Raw genomic sequence first — 21,048 nt, 5'->3', positions numbered from 1 at the left:
AACGTTTTTATTAGTTTTTGTACATTACACGTTTTTTTTTCTTTGCCTTTATTGCTGTGACACCTTTCTTCTTCTTCTTTGACGCCTTCAAAACGCTGCAAGCCGCGTTTCGAACGCGTCAATAGAGAGGAACATTGAATGTTCGAAAAATTCGCAGCGACGGTCGTGCAAGTGTGCGCTAGCGCATTAAAATGTATGGGTAGCATTGTTGTAATTTTTGGGCTTGCGGATTCGCAACGACAGAATTGCGCCAATGTGCGCTTCGCTTAAAACCCATAAACACCTTACCGAATCCTAAAAAACCATTGAGGAAATTGTCAAAACGAAATGACAAGAATATACAACCGCTACAACAACAACAACAACAAGAATATATGCCATGATAAAAACATTACAAGGTAAATTCATTCTCTCAATTCGTCGGCCATGATTTTGTTCTGACGTTTGCCAATATTTTAAAATCATATAAAATTGAAAATAAAAAAATTAAATTGTTCACAATTGTTGTTGTTTGAGATTGAAAATGACAATGTGTGTGTGAGTTTGAGTTTTGATTTTAAAATTATATTGTTGGCAAACGTCAGACTGCCTCTCAATGGTTTTACCTTGTTATGTTTTTATCACACTTCCATTTGAGCAAGCGAAGAAGGTGGTTGGTTGATCTCTGCGCTGCGGTTTCAGTGTAATTGTGCTGAGTTTAATTATCAGTTTTTGAATAATTAGTTTTGTGCCGAGTTTAATTGCAAGTTTGATTTTTGTTCTGGATTGCGGATTCCTGGTGACCACTGCGGAATCTTTTGGAGTTTTTGTGGAATTGCTGGGGGCTTTGCCCAACGGTAAGCTGCATCTTGCTATTTGATTTTGTGCTTTTTGTGTTTCAATTAATTTGTGCCAATACGTGCAAGGAAAGTGAAACGTGTTGTTGAAGGTAGAGTAGGTGACGCCATGGCGTCAAAAGTTGATGATTTGGGGGAGACTGAGGAGGAGCATGTGGAGGCTCTGGTGGATTTTAAACATAAAAGATTTAAAACGGATGCTAATGATTGCAAAAAGGGGGGGCCCTCAAAGGGTTTAGGTTCCGTCAATCCTTCTAACATGGATTTTGAGGAATATGCTGTGGAATGGATGAGGCACAAGGGAATAGGTACAGGAAAAGGTAACGGGACTGTGGTGACGCCAAGTTGTAACGGGACTGATATGACGCTAACTGGTAACGGGACATTTGCCGATGGTACAGTTGGCGAAAATGGTGAAGCGACGAATAGTGTAAACGGCAAAAATATGTCAAGTGAATATGGAAAAAGAGGAGAAAGAGAAATGGTTTTATACCCAGCAAGCCATAAAGGGTTAGCATGTGTACTGTTTGATACTAACTTATGTGACACGGTGCACAACAAGAAAGTAAGAAACGGTTTATACTTGTGGAGCAGGATTAAGGATTTGGGAATTGAGGGCATTGATACGATAAGGGCTATAGGAGTTACGTTGTACAAAGTGTACTTTATTAATGCTTCATATGCGAATAGGTGTGTACAAAGTGATGTCTTAAAATCGGTAAAAATTAAGACATTCATTCCAAAGAACTATGTTGAGACTTTTGGAGTTATTAGACACATTCCGGTTGAGTACTCCGAGAGAGAGATCAGGGAGGGATTGAGATCGGCGGTTAAAGTTATGTCGGTTCAGCGGCTCACAAAGCGAGAAAGCAAAGAAAGTAGCAATAGAATACCAACTCTGTCGGTGAAGATTGTTTTTTTGGGGGATTGTATTCCAAAAGAAGTGGTTTTGGATTACACAATACTGGAAGTTAACCATTTTTATCCCATGGTGAGACAGTGCTTCAAGTGCGGAAGGCTGGGCCATACGCAGAAGGGGTGCAAGTCAGCTAAAAGATGCCTGAAATGTGGCAAAAATGATGGATGTGTGGGGAATAGTACTTCGACCAAATGTATTTTATGCGGTGATGAGTCGCATAATTCGTTCAACAAGTCTCACTGCCCTGTTTGGATGAAGGAGGATAGACTTATTAAGATTATGACCTTAAAGAGAAAATCAAGACTGGAGGCTCTAAATGAGTGTAAGGAGGGTCATAGTAACAGGTTTGAGTTACTAAGTGTGGAAGATTTTCCAGAGCTTAGTACACAGCAATCCGTTTTGAGGGATAATGATAGGGAGGCGAATGCTGTTCTTACTCCTATGAGCTTTGCAAGTAAATTGAAGAATGCTGGTGCAAGGAAGATAAATACAGTCAGGATGGTGCAACCGAAAGAAGCAGTTCAAAAGAGGATGCGGACTACGTCTCAACAAAATGGTATAGCCTTGAACAGACAAAACTTACATATTGTGTCTGAGATTGAGAAGATCACTACTGAAATGACTAAGTTTGCAAGAGATGCGTTCCGTAAGGTTGGTTTTCCTGCAGGTGTTAATGCTTTTGTGCACTTTAATGATCGGTTAAAGCAGCACTTTTTGAGCCTGGAGAATAGTGACACGAGTCAAGATGATGGGTTAATAATTAATCATCAGAATGAAGATACTACAATATAACGTATAATCGTTAAAGAAGAATGCCAATAATTTAGATTTTTTTGCTAATAGTAATAATTTTGATATTTTGTGTCTCAGTGAGGTTTACTCACATGATGATGAAAATGGTAGGAAGAATATTTTTAATTTTAATTTGGTGGAAAAGAAAAGAGCTGATGGATATGGGGGAGCTGCGATAGCCCTCCGCAAAGCCATTAAGTTTAAGAGATTGAGATATTTATCAGATCATGATGTTAGTGTGGTACAAACTACTAATCTGATCACAAATTTAGTTATTTGCTCGGTATATTGTGAACCGTCAATGGATCTCACTGTGTTTAGGAATTTCATCACAAACCTTTTTAATTTTCTTGAAGCTTTTAATAATGTTTTTGTAATGGGCGATTTGAATGCTCGCTCGGTTGTATGGGGGGATACAGTTGATAACCCGAAAGGGAAATGGCTGTCCAGTTTCATAAATGCTTCAACCTTTAAATGCCTGAACAATGGTGACATCACTTTCAGACCAGTGATTAATGACATGAAAAGGGGTTCGGTGTTGGACCTAACTTTTACTAATGTGTCCACACAAGTTAATTGGGAGGTGCTAAAATTTCAAATTGGGGGGAGTCATCACTATCCTATTGTGACGGATGTGAATTTTACAGAAACCAATTGTGTCAGTTTTTTTATAAAAAAAAAAGTTGTTTAGCTCTTTGAATAAGGTTAAGTTTGAACCCACAGTAGGTTGCGTTACACAGACCCTAAAAAATGAGATTAAAAGTGCCACTACGATTTTAAATGATAAAACACCAAAATCATGGTGGAGAGAGGACTTAAACAAATTTTTCAGATTATACAAAGCGGCGAGAAAGAAATGTAATTCTGCACCGACCCCGGAAAATTTTAACTATGCCCTTAAGTGTGAGGAAACATGGAAGAATGAAGTGAAAAAAGCGAAAAATCAAAACTTCATGGAAAGTGTACAGAGGCTGAATATGGAGCCAAATACTAAGGAGGCCTGGAGATTCGTAAACAACTTAAAAGGAAACTCAAGAAAGTCAGACATGTCACAATGGCCGGAGGAATGGAACGATAGATTTCTCCAGCATTTGAAAGGGCAAGTAATGAATTGTCACGATGTGAGGGATGATGAAAATGCTGAGTGTTTTGACACGACAGTTCCAAGGTTCAGCTTGGTGGAGCTGAATTCTATACTTAAAAGTAAGAAAAAAAAATCGGCAGGGGGTCATGATAGAATCACGTACGAAATGATTCGTGCGCTCTCTGATGACTCAAAGGAAATGTTGGTAAATACGTTGAGTGACGCATTTTTGAGGGGGGAAGTTGAAAGGGAGTGGCGTATCATTAAAGTGATACCCATTCTTAAGAGTGGTAAGGATCCTGGTGATCATGAAAATTATAGACCCATTTCGTTAATACCGGTTCTTCTTAAAACTGTTAATTTGATGGTCAAGGCCAGATTGGACCCTTTCCTAGCTGAAAAGGGTGTGCTTCCAAATAGATGTTTTGCTTATCGTAAGGGGAGGTCTGCCTCCATGTGCTTAAACGAAATCTTACGAAATATTCATGTGTACAAGGATAGAGGTCAAAAAGTTGTGGCAGTTGTTGTGGACATTAGTAATGCGTATAACAGTGTGCCGACGCTGTCTTTGTCTAATATGCTAAAGGGTTTTAAGGTTGAAAGCAAGTATGTGAACTGGATTAGGTCCTTCTTGCAGGAAAGGGTATTACGGCTTGGGAAAAGTGAAGTTACTGTAGGTAATGGGTTACCACAAGGTAGCTGCCTTTCTCCACTTCTGTTCAATGTATATACCAGATCTTTACATGAATGTGAGGATAATTGGACTGATGTATATCAATTTGCGGATGATTTTCTTATTTTAATACACGATTGGGATTTTAAGAGATTAACTGTCAAGCTGGAGCAGAAAGTCAATGAGTTTGTAAGAAGATGTAATAGTCTGAACCTTGTCATTAATTTACAAATAACTAAAGTAATACATTTTATCAAAAACTGTAAAAAGGAGATAAATTTGCAGGTCAACAATCATTCGATAGAGCAAGTTAAACAAATCAAGTTTATAGGTCGTACTCTGACGTCGTCCTTGTCTGTAAAAGCACATTACAATAAACTGCTTGAAAATGCTTCTAATAATGTAAAGCTTATCAGTTGGATTACCACAGTTAAAGCTGGGGTAATGCCTAATATTGCAGTGAATCTGTACAAAAGTTTAGTTAGATCCAAAATTAAAGTGGCGAGAACCACTGTACATGATATTCCAAAGTCTGTGGAACAAAAAATTAGAGCTTTTCAGAATAAGACCTTGAGAAGGTGTTTGGGTTTAACCCCCTCTACCCCGACTCACAATATATATGTACTAGCGAATGAGTTTGAACCTAGAGAAAGGGAAAAATTTCTAACTTGCCGTGAATTAATAAAACTAAAATTTGTAAACCCCGAAGTTTTGGACTGTATCAAAGGGAGTAAAAAGAATAACTCCAGCTACTCGACTACCTACTATCAATTCAAGGAGATTTTTAATAATATTAGCACGGAAATTAGTTTTCATGAAAGTGAGCATCTGAGAATTGTGAGACATGTGCTTGAGGGTAAAAAAGCGAACTTCTCTAAAGAGCAGTATCAAGCAGAGTATAGTAGTCTAGTACACAGGTACAAGGAAAGAGGTTATACAATTTTTGCCACGGATGCATCGGGTGGGGAAGACTCCATGGGGTGTGGAGTTTTCAATGTGACACATAGACAGAAATTTCTCTGGAGTATTAATTTCAAGACTTCATCAGTTTTTAGTGAGTTGTGGGCTATTGTCTAAGCAGTTGACGTAGCGGTTGAGGACAAATTTAAAAAAATTGTAATTTTTACGGATAGTTTGACGTCGTGTAGGTTGTTGGAAAAATGCGAAAATGGAACAACTACATAGTTGCAAGAATACATTCCATTATCAATAATAGTGGCTTAGAGTGTGAAATAGTATGGACCCCAGGGCATGTTGGGATTGAAATGAATGAGGTGGCTGATGAGTTGGCTAAGTGGGCGGTGTCAGTGGGCGCCCCTTTGAATGTGTTACTTACTCCGCAAGAAGCATTGAGACAGATCAGTAGCATTCTGAAAGATGAACAGACTGATGTCTGAGTATAAAGGTAGAACATTTTTTTCCCGACATACCACACAGACCTTGGTATTATAAGTCATCACTTGATGTGAAAGATGTCAAATTTATTAATCGTCTTCTTACAGGACATACTTATGATAAGGAGTATCTACATAAAGTAAAAATTTTAAGGTCCAATATATGTGAGGAATGTCAAACTGTTGACAATTATTCACACGCGATCTTTTCTTGCAGGAAATATGCTAGCACAAGATCAAAGTTTGATGCAGTTGGGAAATGTAAAGATTTTGATGAAATTTTTTTAAAAAAAGATGAAGCAATGCTCAAGGAATTGTGCAACTTTGTGAAAGAGGCACAAATTGATATTTAGTTGTAATATAGAGTACAAAATATATAGTACAAATTAACTTTATACTTGTTGTTAATTATTATAAACTACTTTTTATGATACTGTAGTAATGGAATATTTTGTTTATGTTTGTAGTCAAATCGCTCAACAGGGAAGGCCAAGCTCGTGATTTGCTGCTTTCCGTTTTTTGTTTTGTTTTTTGTTTTTGTTTTTTTTGTTTGTTTTATGCTCATTGCACTTGGAAGTAGGCATTTACTTTGCCTTTCTGTTTTGTTTGGCGGTTTTGTATAACTGGCTTGATAAGAGCTGAAACTTTACGAATGTCAAGACGAGATATATACTAAAGCTCTGCAGCTGTTTGGATGCTGCAGTTTTGAAGGAGAACAACAGTGTGGTGAAACGCTTTAAGTTTATTGATCACCCTGGCCTGTGGGAGTTTCCGGCCATCTAACACTCTCTACAATCAAAAAAAAAAAAAAAAATGTTTTTATCATGATATATGCAGTGATATGAAATCATTATACCAGAGCAGGCTTTATAGCAGGGCAATCGTGCGAAACAACGATCAACTTGGTGGTGGCAGAATGAAGGAAAGTTTCTCAGAATAGAAAATTACGGTCTCTGTTTTCCTCGACCTTAAAAAAGTATTCGAAAACGTAGATATAAGCATGATACAAAAAAGAAGGTAGTTTCATTACTACTATTTTTTGATTATAAAGCAGATTTTTGACATTTCTTCGGGAAAATTTCCCAATACGGAACCCGGCTTTTAAAAAAACAAAAATGAGGGGGTTTAGAGCGGCTTTTTGTGATTGTAAATCTGAAAACCTCACCCTCCGGAGGCTTATAGTTTTGATGAAAATTGAATTTTAAGTTGCAAAAAATGTCAACTTCAACCACACTTTTTGCTTCGTAAACCAATTGAACTAAAATGTCGGTGCTGCCACACAAAAAAAAATGCCAAAAAAAAGCACTGAAACCGAGAAACAATAAAAACGGGCATTGTAATTAATTTTTTTAAATTAAATATCGATTTATTGATAAAAAAAAAGTGATTGAGTCTAAAATGGAGAGATTTTGTAATAAAAATGTTAACTTAGTTATTTATTAGTTAGTATTGATTTTCATTATTTACCGAAGTATTGATTTTTATGGAAAAAGCGGCGCAGGCGAAAATTCAAATTTTCATAATTTATCGAAGTATTGATTTTTATAATAAAAGCGGCGCAGGCAAAAATTTTTAATAAAAAATCGCAATTTTTTATTAAAAATTTTCATTATCAAATTATCGATGTACTTTTTCTACATTTGTGTACTTTGAACTACAATAACACCAGTAAATATTATTTCACTCCGAAAAAAAATTATACCGATATGATCAGGAGTAAGACCCCTATCGATCCTAATAATATTATTTTTAATAAAAGCAATGTACGTATTATACACCTATACCCCCTAATTATACGCACTTATTTGTGGTGTATTTTTTTAACGTAGCATACATTTTGTGTTACTGTCAACCATTGTTATTTCTGCTTGTTTGTAAAATGTGCAAACGTTTGTGAAGACATTTATAAACGCGTTTTACTTAATTAATTAATTAAGAATTGTATATTAAAGTATTACAAACGCATGCGAACCTTTTAAGGATAATATATTTGTGTAAATAAAAGTGATAGGTATGGGGTTATAATAAAATGTAGTGATAGCAGGTGGGTTATTTTAACAACAAATAACTTAAGTACTATTAGCCCCAACATTGTGAAAGTGGGAAATATAGTTGAAGGAGACCTCCATTAGTATCCCCACCGAGTTTCATAAAAAAATTCAGCATATTTTGCACGGAATAGCAATTGGTTCCGTAATGGAAATCTCAGCCATTTCTTCAGATGTAAACATTAAGCATAGCTTTGCCACATTGAAATTTTTTGAGTGGGGAGATTTTCTTTTAAATATTTGGTATTTAATAAGAGTAAAATTTGCATAAGAAATTGCAAGTTGATGTGTTCGATAATCAAATTTTAACGTTTTTCTCAAGCGTATAAAAGATCCTTTGAATAATATCGATGTGCAGAGATGAAGAAATAAAATAAAATCCAGTTTTGGAACATTTGTTTATTAAACAACTTTTTTTCATTTTATTTTAAATAAAGTAAATATATTTGCATAACAAAACTTGTTTTTTTAATAGTCCGAAAAGGATGTATTGTAAGCTATTCGTCATTGAAGCATAGTCCGAATAGTCTCATTTCCCTCACAATTAAAGGAGCCAAAATTCAGAATTCTCCCGAAGTGAAGTATCTATAAGTAATTCTGTATACAAAACTATCGTGGAAATCTAACGTGGAACACAAAGCCTCTAAAGAATTGGCAGCATTTTGGCAATGTAAACAGGTATGGTGGAGCAGATTCTCAATCAAGAGCGTGGGAAGTCGGCTTGCAAAACTTCAAAGAACTACTGCCGTGTGCTGTACAGAAGCTTTCTCTACAACACGTGGCGCTTCTCTGATGCACTGCTGCATTTACCGTCACTTTGTTACTTCATACGTAGGGAAGCCTTAAAGGCCACCTGCAGACTAGAAAGAAACGGATGAGTTGGGCGAGGTGCAGGGGAATGAGTTTACATGTCTGCGGTGACAGACAAGCTGCACTTAAAGCATTGGTCTGCCCTCTAACTACTTACTTCCAAACTCTGGGTGCCAGTTCAATCGGGAGTACCTCCTATCGTCCATAACCATATTATCTTTCATATCATGAAATAAACGAATTTAATAATAACTAATTTTTGCAGTGGACAACATATTTAGCTCTTTTGTTTCAAAGAAAACGTTTTTTGGTTGTTTTTCAAATATGGCGATTTATGAGTTCCCATTTTCGAAGACAAATTTCCTTTTAATATTGTAAATAATTTTTTCAAAATAAATCAATGATTATTGATGACTAGGTATGGCAGCACGAAATGTCACAATCTGCTTAATTGTCAGGTAGTTAATATGGCGCCCAAAAAGTGACAATGAAACTACCTTCTTTTTTGTATCATGGATAGAATTATCTTGATCAAAAAGTTATTCGATATAGGCGTAAAAATTTTTTTCAATTTTTTGTTTTTATTTTATTTATTTTTTATTTCATGAAAGAAATAAACTAAAAAGAAACGCAGCGCTAGCAACGGAGGCTTTCGGCTAGCTGGTGAAGATTGCCTGGTTTAAATACGCCGAAGAAGATCGGAATCCTTCAGAAATTTATAGATTTTGGAAATATTAGAATCAAAAGGATTAATTAATAGTGATAGCGAATCATTGTTTTCAAAATGCTGGTGTCCTTGTAGATCTAGTCCGAAAAAAGGCTAATAAATGCACTATGCTGACTTGAGAATTACAAAAAGGGCACACGCTTTGTTGTCTCCCTTGCAGTAGGGGTGAATTACTTATTATACTGTGCCCAATGCAGAGTCGAGTGTAGTTAGATGGAAGTGATGCTTAGTAGCTGGGTTTAGTGCGATTAGGATTAATTCTCGAGTAGTGATGACTATAGTGAGCCCAGTCAGATACTAGTTTGCTTTGCCTCTACTGCTCTATCAATGTATAAATATCACTTTTACAGATGATATTTCAAGTGTTGGTAGGAGTAATGCTGTTGTTGTTGTAGCAGGTTTTGGGGAGTGTTGCTGGAGTGACAGTCCTTGGCCAGATATAAATTTGGGTCGTTCCGGTTACGTAGACCCAACTGTCGTGGGAAGGAGTAAAGCTCATTCATATCTTTGGCAGTAATATCAGCGAATGTATTGCCGTTAATGCATGAATGGCCTGGCACCCTCATAATTATGATGATGATAATTGGGATGCGAAATCAGGATATTTCGTATACTTTTGATAATGTGATTGGAGTTATTATAGTTTTTTAAGGCCTGAAAACAGGATATGCTATCTGTGCACATGGTGAATTTTCCCCTGGATTTTGACGCATAGTGCATGGCATAGAGAACTCCTGTTGCTTCGGCGGTGAAAATTCTTTTACGACAGAGAAGGAAGTGTAATTCGCTTTGGAACCGTTTCGTGTAGTGTAGCATTCCCACGACAGCCGGTTCTACGTACCAGAATGATTCATTCCCACGATAGCCGGTTCTACGTACCGGAATGACTCATTCCCACGATAGCCGGTTCTACGTACCGGAATTACTCTGGTTTTACCCGACCAACGGCTGTTGTTTCGGCGATCTAACCCCGTTTAGGTCGGCGAAGTATCTCAGAAGTTGTTCGTCCATAGGGCTACATTCGCTACGTTTTCTTCTACTCAGGGCTGGCATCGAGTCAAACCCAGGGCCAGAAACCTACACCTGCTGTGTATGCCAGAGACGACTACACCACAACTCCACCTCAGTCAAGTGCAAAGCTTGCGAGGGGTGGAGTCACCTCAGAGTCTGCTCAGGACTGAGAACACATCGGCAGTAGACCACGTCGCTTGTGGCCCCCTGCTGCTCAAACAGAGTAGCCTCCAAGGCTAACCCCAGTCCACCTGAGCAGTCCCACACAAACACCACAGCACAACAACATAACACAATAGACCACACCACAACCACGACAGACCACAGAACACACCCAACCGCACCACCCCCCTTACGCCGCCGCCAACAACTCTTGGTTCCTCCTACAATCTGAACAGGTTTGTCAGATCAGGATATTCCGTAATGTGACATCAGTCAAGTGCAACACCTGCCTTGGCTCGTGCCACTTTAGGACATGTTCAGGTATGCGCACCACTCGAGACTGGACGAGGAACTTCGAGGGCCCGTGTTGCGCTGCACAGTCGCAAACCTCAACCGCGACGCCATCCACCATCACCACAGGGTGGCAACCACCCCAGCAGCGCACACAGCCAATGGCGACACGACCACACACATCTCTCACACCCCGCATCACCACACGTCTCCCGAACCACATGAAGCTCCTTCAATTTAACTGCAACGGGCTTCAGAGCTGATCGAGGAGATTACCGCCTTTATGGGAAGGCATAGTAACTGATAGCTGCAGTCCAAGAGACGAAGTTGCACAGCAATTCAACATTGTTGAATTGTGCCGGGTACAACGTGCACCGTCGAGATCGCGAGCGAGATAATGGTGGTGGCTTAGCGTTCATCACGCACCACACCGTGCAGTATCGTCTTATTGAAGCAGACATCGACCGCAGGGATACCACCCTAGAATGTCAGGGCATTGCTATCCGGTCAGCCGATGTTGAGCCCGAAATATTTAATGTGTACATACCCTCTGTCACCTGCTGCCCGGCAGGATATCCCCCCGACATTGGTGCGCTCCGCAGAGGTGAAAACCGTATGGTAGTAGTTGACTTTAATGCGCACCACGATCTTTGGCACTCAAGCCTGTCAAACGATCGTAGGGGAACAGATTTGGCTGAGCAGATAGACGATTCGACATCCTGCACAATGAACGACGACGCACCCACCAGGATTATGGGCAGCTGCTGCAGCATGCCGGACATAACAATAGTCAGCGCTGGTCTGATAAACAGCATATCATGGCCACCTATGCTGACTTTGGCATCAGACCATCTGCCCATCGTCATCTCGATCGATAAACCAACCGACTTTGCTTCCGCGGAGCACCGAACATATATCAACTTCTCTAAAGCTGATTGGAAAGGCTTCGCTGAATTTACTGCAAACACCTTCGCTGCTCTCCCCACACCAACCGACGTCCACCTTGGTGAACGTAAGTTCCGCAGGGCACGATGCATCACTGACCTACGTCCAAATTTCCATGCCGAAGCGGCTGTTCTAGCCAATGAGCGTGACAGCTTTCGTCAGGCCGATCCCGGAGATCCCCGTATCAGGGATCTCAACGCGGAAATTCGGCAACTAGTAAACGTACATAAGCGGAATAAGTGGGAAGACCATCTGAATACCTGTAACTTTACCTCTGGTGTGAGCAAGCTTTGGTCAACCGTGAGGTCACTGTCCAACCCGACGAAGCACGATTACTGAGTCGAAATTTATTTCGGCGACCATGCCTCGTCGGACCCTTAGCGATGCGCGAGATACTTTAGCCGGCAGTTCATACTGCATCCTCCGGTTGACAAAACCAAGCGTCGAGTGATCAGAAGGCTGCACAAACTGCCAACAAATTCTGCCCCCTTGCATTCATCTGCGGTGAAGTTCAGGTGGCCATCGGGAAGGCGAAAGCCTCCAAAGCCATGGGTCCCGACGGAATATGCATGCTGATGCTGAAAAATTTGGGTCCTGCGGGAGTAGCGTACCTAACGGAGGTCCTCAATTTGTCTATGGCCACTCTCATCATCGCAGACATCTGGAAGGTGGGGAGAGTGGTCCCACTGCTCAGACTGGGGAAACCCGCCAACAAAGGAGATTCGTATCGACCGATAACACTACTTTCCCCAGTAGCGAAGACACTTGAGGCCCTGCTGCTCCCGTATTTCACGAGCCACCTGACCCCAGCGAAGCATCAGCATGGTTTCGGTAAGGTGCACAGTACAACAACAGCACTTAACGCCATAAACACTCAGATAACTCGTGGCCTTAACCGTAACCGTCCCTGTGAGAGAGCGATTCTAGTAGCGCTGGACCTGTCAAAGGCTTTTGACACTCAGCCATTCCACGCTACTAGAAGATATAGAGGCTTCCTCTCCCACAGAGGCTCAAAAGGTGGTCGGCAAATTATCTGAGTGGTCGACACTCGTCGTTAATGTTTAGAGACAAATCGAGCAAACTTAGAAAAATAAAACAGGGGTTTCCGATTGTTCGATCATGGCGACTGGGAATGGAATTGATGACCTGTGTTCGAAAGTAAACGGATATCTCTCCGATCTTTCTCGCTTCTTCACTGCAAAGTGTCTAGCCCTCTCCCCTACGAAATCCTCTGCGACCCTGTTCACCACCTGGACGAAGGAGGTCAGGCTACCGCTGGGAATTCACGTCGATGATACACCAATTCCGACGGTGAATAACCCCAACATACTCGGAGTAACATTCGACAGTCTGCTCACCTTCTCTGCGCACGCAACCCCTATTGTCAATGAGATACAGAGCAGCAACAAAGTCTCAAGTCGATAGACGGCAGTACCTGCTGCAAAGATAAAGAAACGTTGCTGGCAACGTGCAAGGCAAAAAGCCGGCGGGTTTTAAACTACGCAGCTACAGACAGTACAAAACACAGCACTCAGGACAGCGACCGGATGCCTCCTGATGGCACCAGAACACCACCTCCATGACGAGGCGAAAATGCTCCCAATTAGGGAGCCTAACACGATGCTCTGCAAGCCACCCAAACAGACAGCTGCTTGCAGAGGAGCCCTCGCCAAGGCACGTCAGGAGGCATCTATATGAACTGACGGACGAAGTCCAGAGGTTCATTAAGCAGCCTCTGGACCCGTCAGCATACCGACAGGCCCTGAACGGCATTCATAGGGACTCAGTCTCGAGTTATGTAGACTCTAGACCTGTGAATGCCGTTTTAGGCACACAAACACCGGACATTGACGCGACGGAGCTCCATCTGCCTCGGGAGACTAGAACAACAATAGCCCAACTTCGCTCTGGCTACTGCAGCAGGCTTAACTCTTACCTGAGTAGGCTAAACGTGGATGTGCCGAATGAATGTCCGGCATGCGGAGAGACCCCTCACGACTCGAAACATCTCTTCGCGTGCCCGGAAAACCCCACAACCCTAACGGCCTCGTCCCTGTGGACCGACCCTATTGAGGCTGCACGCTTCTTGGGGCTGCCGTTAGTGGAACTCGACGACAACGACTGAGATATCAACCGATCTGGGCGGGGTTGTTGTAGCTGGTACAACAACAACAACATTAGCGCTGTACTCTGCTGATGTCGTACTGGATTTTTTCAGTTAACTTAAATCGTTTTCAAAGCATTTTTTCAGCGCCCATGGCGGATGATGGGCACATCTCGGCGAAGTTATTCTTAGGGGGAGTCCATTTTCTTTAGCAAAGGTGGCGCATTTGCTAATTGAAGAAACTATTTTGGGTGTTCTTGTACGGAAAAATGACGAATGGAAATATGAAAGTGTGTGCAGGGAAGTGTTGGTGATGAGAGCAAGCTTAGGATAAAGTTTCCTTATGTTGTCTTCAACGTTGTCGGCTAGCGGTGGTAAACCAGTTTCAGCCAGGATGTTGTTGTTGTTGTTGTAGCGGCACTACTAAGCCCCGCCTTTTTCGGGTCAACATTCAATAATTTTTTGGAGTGCAATAGGGTATAGTCGTGGCGCTGGGTATGCAGTTACAGTTGCATGGCTATACTCAATCCCGGCTCTTGCGTCCTCGTTCGCGCACTCCGGGCAACGTGAGCAACCCATGTGTGAGATGCGGTAACCAATCCGAGTGGAGCCTTGGGTCACGGCAGAAGGAGAGGGAGCTTCGGTGGGGCCACTCCGACTTATTCGGTTTAAGGGCTCACTGAAGTCTGCAGCGTCTGTTCACCAGTAGGTGCGGCTGCAAGCGGGTGTCTGCTTGGAGCAAGCGGCTCGCTATATAAACCACCCCCGTCCCAGCAATGGGTTGTGCGCTGGGCTTGGGACCCGCCACGTAAAAACCACTTCCAGTGAAGAATGGAATGTCCGGACCCTTAATGGAGAAGGTGCCTCTGCCCGGCTGGTTGATGTCCTCGTAACTAGAAAAGCTGACATCAACGCCATCCAAGAAATGCGTTGGACGGGGCAAGGCAAGCAATGTCTGGGGCCTTACGACGTCTACTACAGCTGCCATGTAAAGGAGCGCAAATTCGGAGTTAGATTTGTGGTGGGAGAGAGACTCCGTCGCCGAGTACTGTTGTTGTTGTAGCGGCACTACTAAGCCCCGCCAGGGTTACGCGGGTCTCTCGTGGCAGTGGAAGCTCCGTCTGTTCTACAGGTGGTGATTGGGCTCGTATTACGGCATTCATAGGTCGAGAGTCGAGGTAGGTATTAACTGACTCTCTATGAATGTCGTTTATGGCTCGTCTGTATGTCGTCGGGTCCAATGGTTGGTCTACGTACTGTTGGACTGCGTCCTTGTACACGAATAGGTGCCCCCTGACGTGCCTGGGCGGAGGCTCCTCCTGAAGCAACGGGCTGTTAGGGTGTTCACTTCTGTGACACCCCACAAGAAATTGCTTACAGAGCATTTTGTTGTGTTCCCTGACGGGGAGCACTTGGGCCGCGCTGTGCAGGTGGTGCTCAGGCGTCATCAGAAGGCACCCAGTTTAGAACCGGCCGGCCAATTGCCTTGTATGTTGCCAGCAACGTTTCTTTGTCTTTGCCCCAAGTGCTGCCGGCGAGCGACTTGAGGACCTTGTTGCGGCTCTGTACTTTATTGACAATTGCGGTTGTGTGCGTGGAGAAGGAAAGCAGGCTATCGAATTGACTCCTAAGATTTTTGGGTTGTTTACAGTCGGTATTGGTGTGCCATCGACGTGTATACCCAACTCTAGCCTGACCTCCTTCGTCCAGGTGGTGAAGAGGGTCGCCGTTGATTTCGTTGGGGAGAGTGTTAGGCTCCTTGCAGTGAAGAAGCGAGAAAGGCTGGAGAGATAGTCGTTCACTTTTGAGCAGAGGTCATCAATTCCATTCCCGGAAGCCAAAATCGAGCAATCGTCAGCGTATGAGATCAGGGAAACTCCCTCAGGTGGTTGAGGAAGTTTCGAGATGTAAAAGTTAAATAGTAAGGGGGAGAGAACACCACCTTGTGGAACCCCTTGTTTAATCCTTCTTGGTTTCGAGGTTTGATCTCGGAAGATTACTGACGACTGTCGGCCACTCATATAATTCGCCGACCATCGCTTCAGTCCCTGTGGGAGTGAGGAGGCCTCGATGTCTTCTAGTAGCGTGGAATAGCAGGCGGTGTCAAACGCCTTTGACAAGTCCAGCGCTACTAGGACCGTTCTCTCACAAGGGCGGTTTCAATTTAGGCCACGAGTTATTTGTGTGTTTATGGCGTTAAGTGCTGTTGTTGTGCTGTGCACTTTACGGAATCCGTGGTGGTGCTTAGCTGGGGTCAGGTGGCAAGTGAAGTATGGGAGTAGTAAGGCCTCAAGCGTCTTCGCGACCGGGGAAAGGAGCGTTATCGGGCGATAAGAGTCTCCCAGAGGAGCTTCTCGGAGCCGTGCAGGCTCTTCGGGTGTTGGGTGCGTGGCGCGAGTGGGTAGCCGTGGAGGCTGATTGTGCCGTTTGGCTTGAGCAGCAGGGAGCCACATAGCTTGTGGTCCAGTCCCGATGAGACCTAAGACCAGAGCAGGTTCTTAGGTGACTCCATCCGTTGCATGAGTTGCACCTAACCGAAGTGGAGTTTGGATGGAGTCGATTCTGGCAAACACAGCAGAAATACGTTTCTGGTCCGGGGGTGGGCTCTACGCCCGCCCGGAGAAGAAGGATGCGGAGCAATCCGGCTGCAAGGAGTTGCTCCATGGACGAACAATGATTGAGGGGTATCGCCGATCTAAGCGGGGTTAGGTCGCCGAAACAACAGCCCTTGGTCGGGTAAAACCCGAGTCATTCCGGTACGTAGAACCGGCTGTCTTGGGAATGCCGAGTACTGTCGTTCACCCCGGTGGACGAGCGTCTAGCCACAATCCGCATCAAAACGAGATTCTTCAACATCTCGCTTATCTGCGTCCTTGCCCCGACGGAAAAGAAGGATGAGGTATCCAAGGATCTCTTCTATGAGCGCTTGGAGCACACGTACGAGCGATGCCCCCTCATGATATCAAAATCGTGCTTGGCGACTTCAATGCCAGGGTGGGCAAAGAAGGGATCTTTGGAACAACCGTCGGAAAATTCAGCCTCCACGACGAAACGTCCGACAACGGATTGAGGCTGATCGACTTCGCCGGGACCCGAAACATGGTAGTATGCAGTACTAGGTTCAAGCATAAAAAGATCCATCAAGCTACCTGGCTGTCTCCGGATCGAAAAACGAGAAACCAAATCGATCATGTTGTGATAGACGGAAGGCACGCTTCCAGTGTTTTAGACGTACGCACACTCCGAGGCCCAAACATCGACTCGGACCACTATCTTGTTGCAGCCAAGATACGCACCCGCCTCTGTGCAGCAAAAAATGTGCGCCCAAATATGCAAGGAAAGCTTAACGTCGAAAAGCTGCATTCACAACAGACAGCCAGCGCTTTCGCTACTCGACTCTCACACCTGCTCACAGAGAGCACTCTTCAACAAACCGACATATCCGAGCAGTGGAACCACATTTCCCTCTCATTAAGTACCGCCGCCGAAAAAGTGGTCGGATTTCAGGGAGCCCGAAAGAACAACTGGTACGATGAGGAGTGTCAGGAAGCTGCAGAGAAAAAAGATGCCGCCTACAGGGCCACGCTGCGATCGGGCGCAACGCGCGCTATGTGGGACCGCTATAGGGATCTGAAGAGGGAAGCGAGACGTATTTGCCGCAATAAGAAGAGAGAGGCCGAAATACGTGAGTGCGAAGAGCTTGAAATGCTGGCCGACAGGAAGAATGCCCGAAAATTTTACCAGAGAGTTAGGCGACTTACGGAAGGTTTAAAGACCGGGGCGTACTCCTGTAAGAACAATAATGGCGACCTAGTAACTGATGTCCAGAGCGTACTTAAATTATGGAGGGAACACTTTTCCGCCCTACTAAATGGTAGCAGCACGGAAAGTTGTGGAGAAGAAAAACTCGAGCCCGCAGTCGATGATGACGGAGTCGACGTTCCACCGCCTGACTATGACGAGGTACGTATAGCAATAACGCGGCTGAAAAACAACATAGCTGCTGGAGCTGACAGCCTGCCAGCTGAGCTATTCAAGTACGGCGGCGAGGAGTTGATAAGGTGCATGCATCAACTCTTGTGCAGAATATGGTCAGATGAACGCATGCCCGACGACTGGAATTTAAGTGTGCTCTGCCCAATCCACAAGAAAGGTGACCCCGCCATTCGCGCCACCTACCGCGGGATCAGCCTTCTAAGCATAGGTTACAAGGTCTTATCGAGCGTATTGTGTGAAAGACTGAAGCCCACCGTCAATGCACTGATTGGGCCTTATCATTGTGGCTTTAGACCTAGCAAATCCACCATAGACCAGGTATTCACAATACGACAAATCTTGGAAAAGACCCGCGAGAAAGGGATCGACAGTCACCACCTATTTGTCGACTTTAAAGCCGCTTTTGACAGCACTAAATGGAGTTGCCTATACGCCGCTATGTCTGAATTTGGCATCCCCTCAAACTCATACGGCTGTGTAAAATGACGTTGAGCAATACCACCAGCTCCGTCAGAATTGGGAAAGACCTCTCCGAGCCGGTCCCTTTCATGTGACTTCTTTAATCTGATGTTGGAGAAGATAATAAGAGCTGCAGAACTGAACCGCTCAGGAGCAATTTACTACAAGAGCGTGCAATTGCTGGCTTATGCCGATGACATCGACATCATCGGTAACAAAAACCGCGAAGTCTGTTCTGCCTTTTCCAAGTTGGATAGGGAAGCGAAGCGAATGGGTCTGGTGGTAAACGAGGACAAGACGAAGTATCTCCTTTCATCAAACAAACAGTCAGCACATTCGCGCCTTGGCACCGACGTCACTGTTCACAGTTACAATTTCGAGAAAGAAGAGAATTTCGTTTACTAGGGAACCAGCATTAACACCGATAATAATGTCAGCATAGAAATCCAACGCAGAATCACTCTTGCCAACAAGTGCTACTTTGGACTGAGTAGGAAATTCAGGAGTAAAGTCCTCTCTCGACGTACGAAAACCACGCTCTATAAGTCACTCATGCCAGTGCTGGTATATGGCGCAGAAGCATGGACAATGACAACATCCGATGATGCGGCTCTTGGAGTGTTTGAGAGAAAGATTTTGCGGAAGATTGGCGACGGCGAGTACCGCAGACGATGGAACGATGAGCTGTATGAGCTTTACAACGATATGGACATAGTGCAGCGAATTAAAATACAGCGACTGGCGTGCTTTGCTGAACTTGGCCAAAATCGCTTAGGCGGTTACATCGCCAAAAAAGAAGAAGAAGATTCAATCATTTTCGTCAAGCTCAACTAACGGGAGGCCCAGGAAACGAGCTGTTTCAAGGGGGTCGGAACAGAGGGAGAGGGGTGTTAGCTGAGTCGGATTGAGCTGGCATGTGAAGAGGTGGTTGGTGTCGTGAGGGGATTCTCCACATGACGGGCACTCATTGGGGATATTGGGGTCGAGTCTGGACAGGTAGCTGTTGAGGCGGCTACAGTATCCAGACCGTAACTGAGTCAGGGTAACGCGGGTCTCTCTTGACAGTTGAAGCTCCGTCTCTTCTACAGGTGGTGATTGGGCTCCTATTACGGCATTCATAGGTCGACCAAGGGCTGTTGTTTCGGCCACCTAACCCCGCGTAGATCGGCGATACCCTTCAATCATTCAGCCAGGATGTTCTGTATTGGTAAAGTAGGAAAAGCGCATATGGATCGTCGGGTCGCAGTATGGTAGGGGGAGGCTAGCAGATTGAGGTTTGGTTTAGCATGTTGGCCATATATTTCTAACCCATAGGTGATAGAGGATAAGATGAGCGCCTTTGTAACATTGACCAGCAATTCCGAGTTGATAAGCGAGCGGTTGCTAGACAAGTATTTAACAATATTTAACTTAATGAATAATCTTTCTCTGACGTATTTACAGTGGGGTTTAAGGGAATACTTAGAGTCTAATACTAAACCTAGAAACTTATTGCTATCTGTACAAGTAATAGTTATATTGTTAAATGTAAGTGTAGGTATATTACAGTTTTCTTTCTTACAAATACGTATTATTTTAGTTTTGCTGGGAGAAATTGAAGCGCCTGAAGAAAGCACCATGAAGAAATGTGGGATAGAATATCTGAAAAGGTCGCCATTACGGCATTTAGGTTGGAAGTTTTAGAAAACAGTAGTACATCATCCGCATACATTTGGTGGGCAACGTTGGGAAACTGTGAGAAAATGGAACTAAGTTCATCGAATGCTATAGTGAAGAGAATAACGGATAGAGGTGAACCCTGTGGGGTGCCATTACCTAGAGGAAACATAGTGGATCGGACGTTAGAAATAAGAATACAAATTTTACGAGAGGACAGGAAAGATTTGATAAAGTTGAAGATTTTAGGCCCGACCTTCCACTTGTCCAGGTGCCTTTAAACGACCTGTTGTAGTGAAACACGTCCACACGCTTTAAATGTCGATTGCCAATTGCCCTTTTATTCGCTCTTTTCGCCATTTACTTATTATAGTGGCCCGTTCACAATAATTGAACGGATTACAATAAACTAGCTTAGGCTTACACTTAGGTTTGACTATCAATAATGCACTACAACTCGGCTAACCTGACAATAAGTGACCGACCTCGGTCACCTGCATATAACCGATTAATTGACTACACTATCTAAATTTGCTAACATAATTGCTGAGCGTTGCTTTGATTCTCAGAGTTTGTTTTCCACATTTTAATATTGCATGCTTCTACAACCCCATCATACGGGATCTGGGTGATCTGGCAGTTTTCGATATCCCTGATAACATACCGATCATTCGGAAGTCGTTTATGTATCACATAGGGCCAATTTCACAATGCGTAGTTAACTCAGAATCGGCAGTTAACTAGAGATTTTCAGTACAAAAATCTGTAGATAACTGCCGATTCTGAGTTAACTACGCATTGTGAAATTGGCCCATAGGGTCCCTTAATCTTGGGCAGAAGTTTCTTGTTGGTTCTTACCGTCGTGTCTATGTTCTTAATTACTACAAAGTCACGTGTGTCAAGTTAGCACTACACTTTTCGAAATTGGAAAAGTTAACTACGGCATTAATTGTAGTGTTTTTGTTGTAAATTTGTTGTGGAAAGAAAAAATTTGTAGCTCTCGTTTTTTAAGAAAAAATGGTATGTACAGCTAACTTGACACCATACACCTAGTCGATAGAATTGAGATATCCAATATGTTACTATGCCATTAGTTGTAGCTTTTAACTTTAAAATTTGTTGTGGAAAGAAAAAATTTGTA

General features: G+C 43.3%; 1 protein-coding gene across 3 annotated transcripts in view; it reads left to right on the top strand.

Moving 5' to 3' along the window:
• LOC118745645 (putative dual specificity tyrosine-phosphorylation-regulated kinase 3 homolog) overlaps positions 1 to 21,048 on the top strand; it is a gene marked incomplete at its 3' end in the record, with an annotated part of 70,050 nt that overhangs the window by 1,321 nt on the left and 47,681 nt on the right. The window contains 1 exon segment of one of the 3 annotated variants that reach the window (XM_036479185.1): positions 581 to 836. 3 annotated transcript variants of the gene reach the window in all.

Source organism: Rhagoletis pomonella, unplaced genomic scaffold (assembly GCF_013731165.1).
Source record: "Rhagoletis pomonella isolate Grant_MI unplaced genomic scaffold, Rhpom_1.0 Rhpom_scaffold_00009, whole genome shotgun sequence".
NCBI lineage: Eukaryota > Metazoa > Arthropoda > Insecta > Diptera > Tephritidae > Rhagoletis > Rhagoletis pomonella.
Note: the sequence above shows the minus strand (reverse complement) of the source record. Positions and strands in the feature narration are given on the sequence as shown.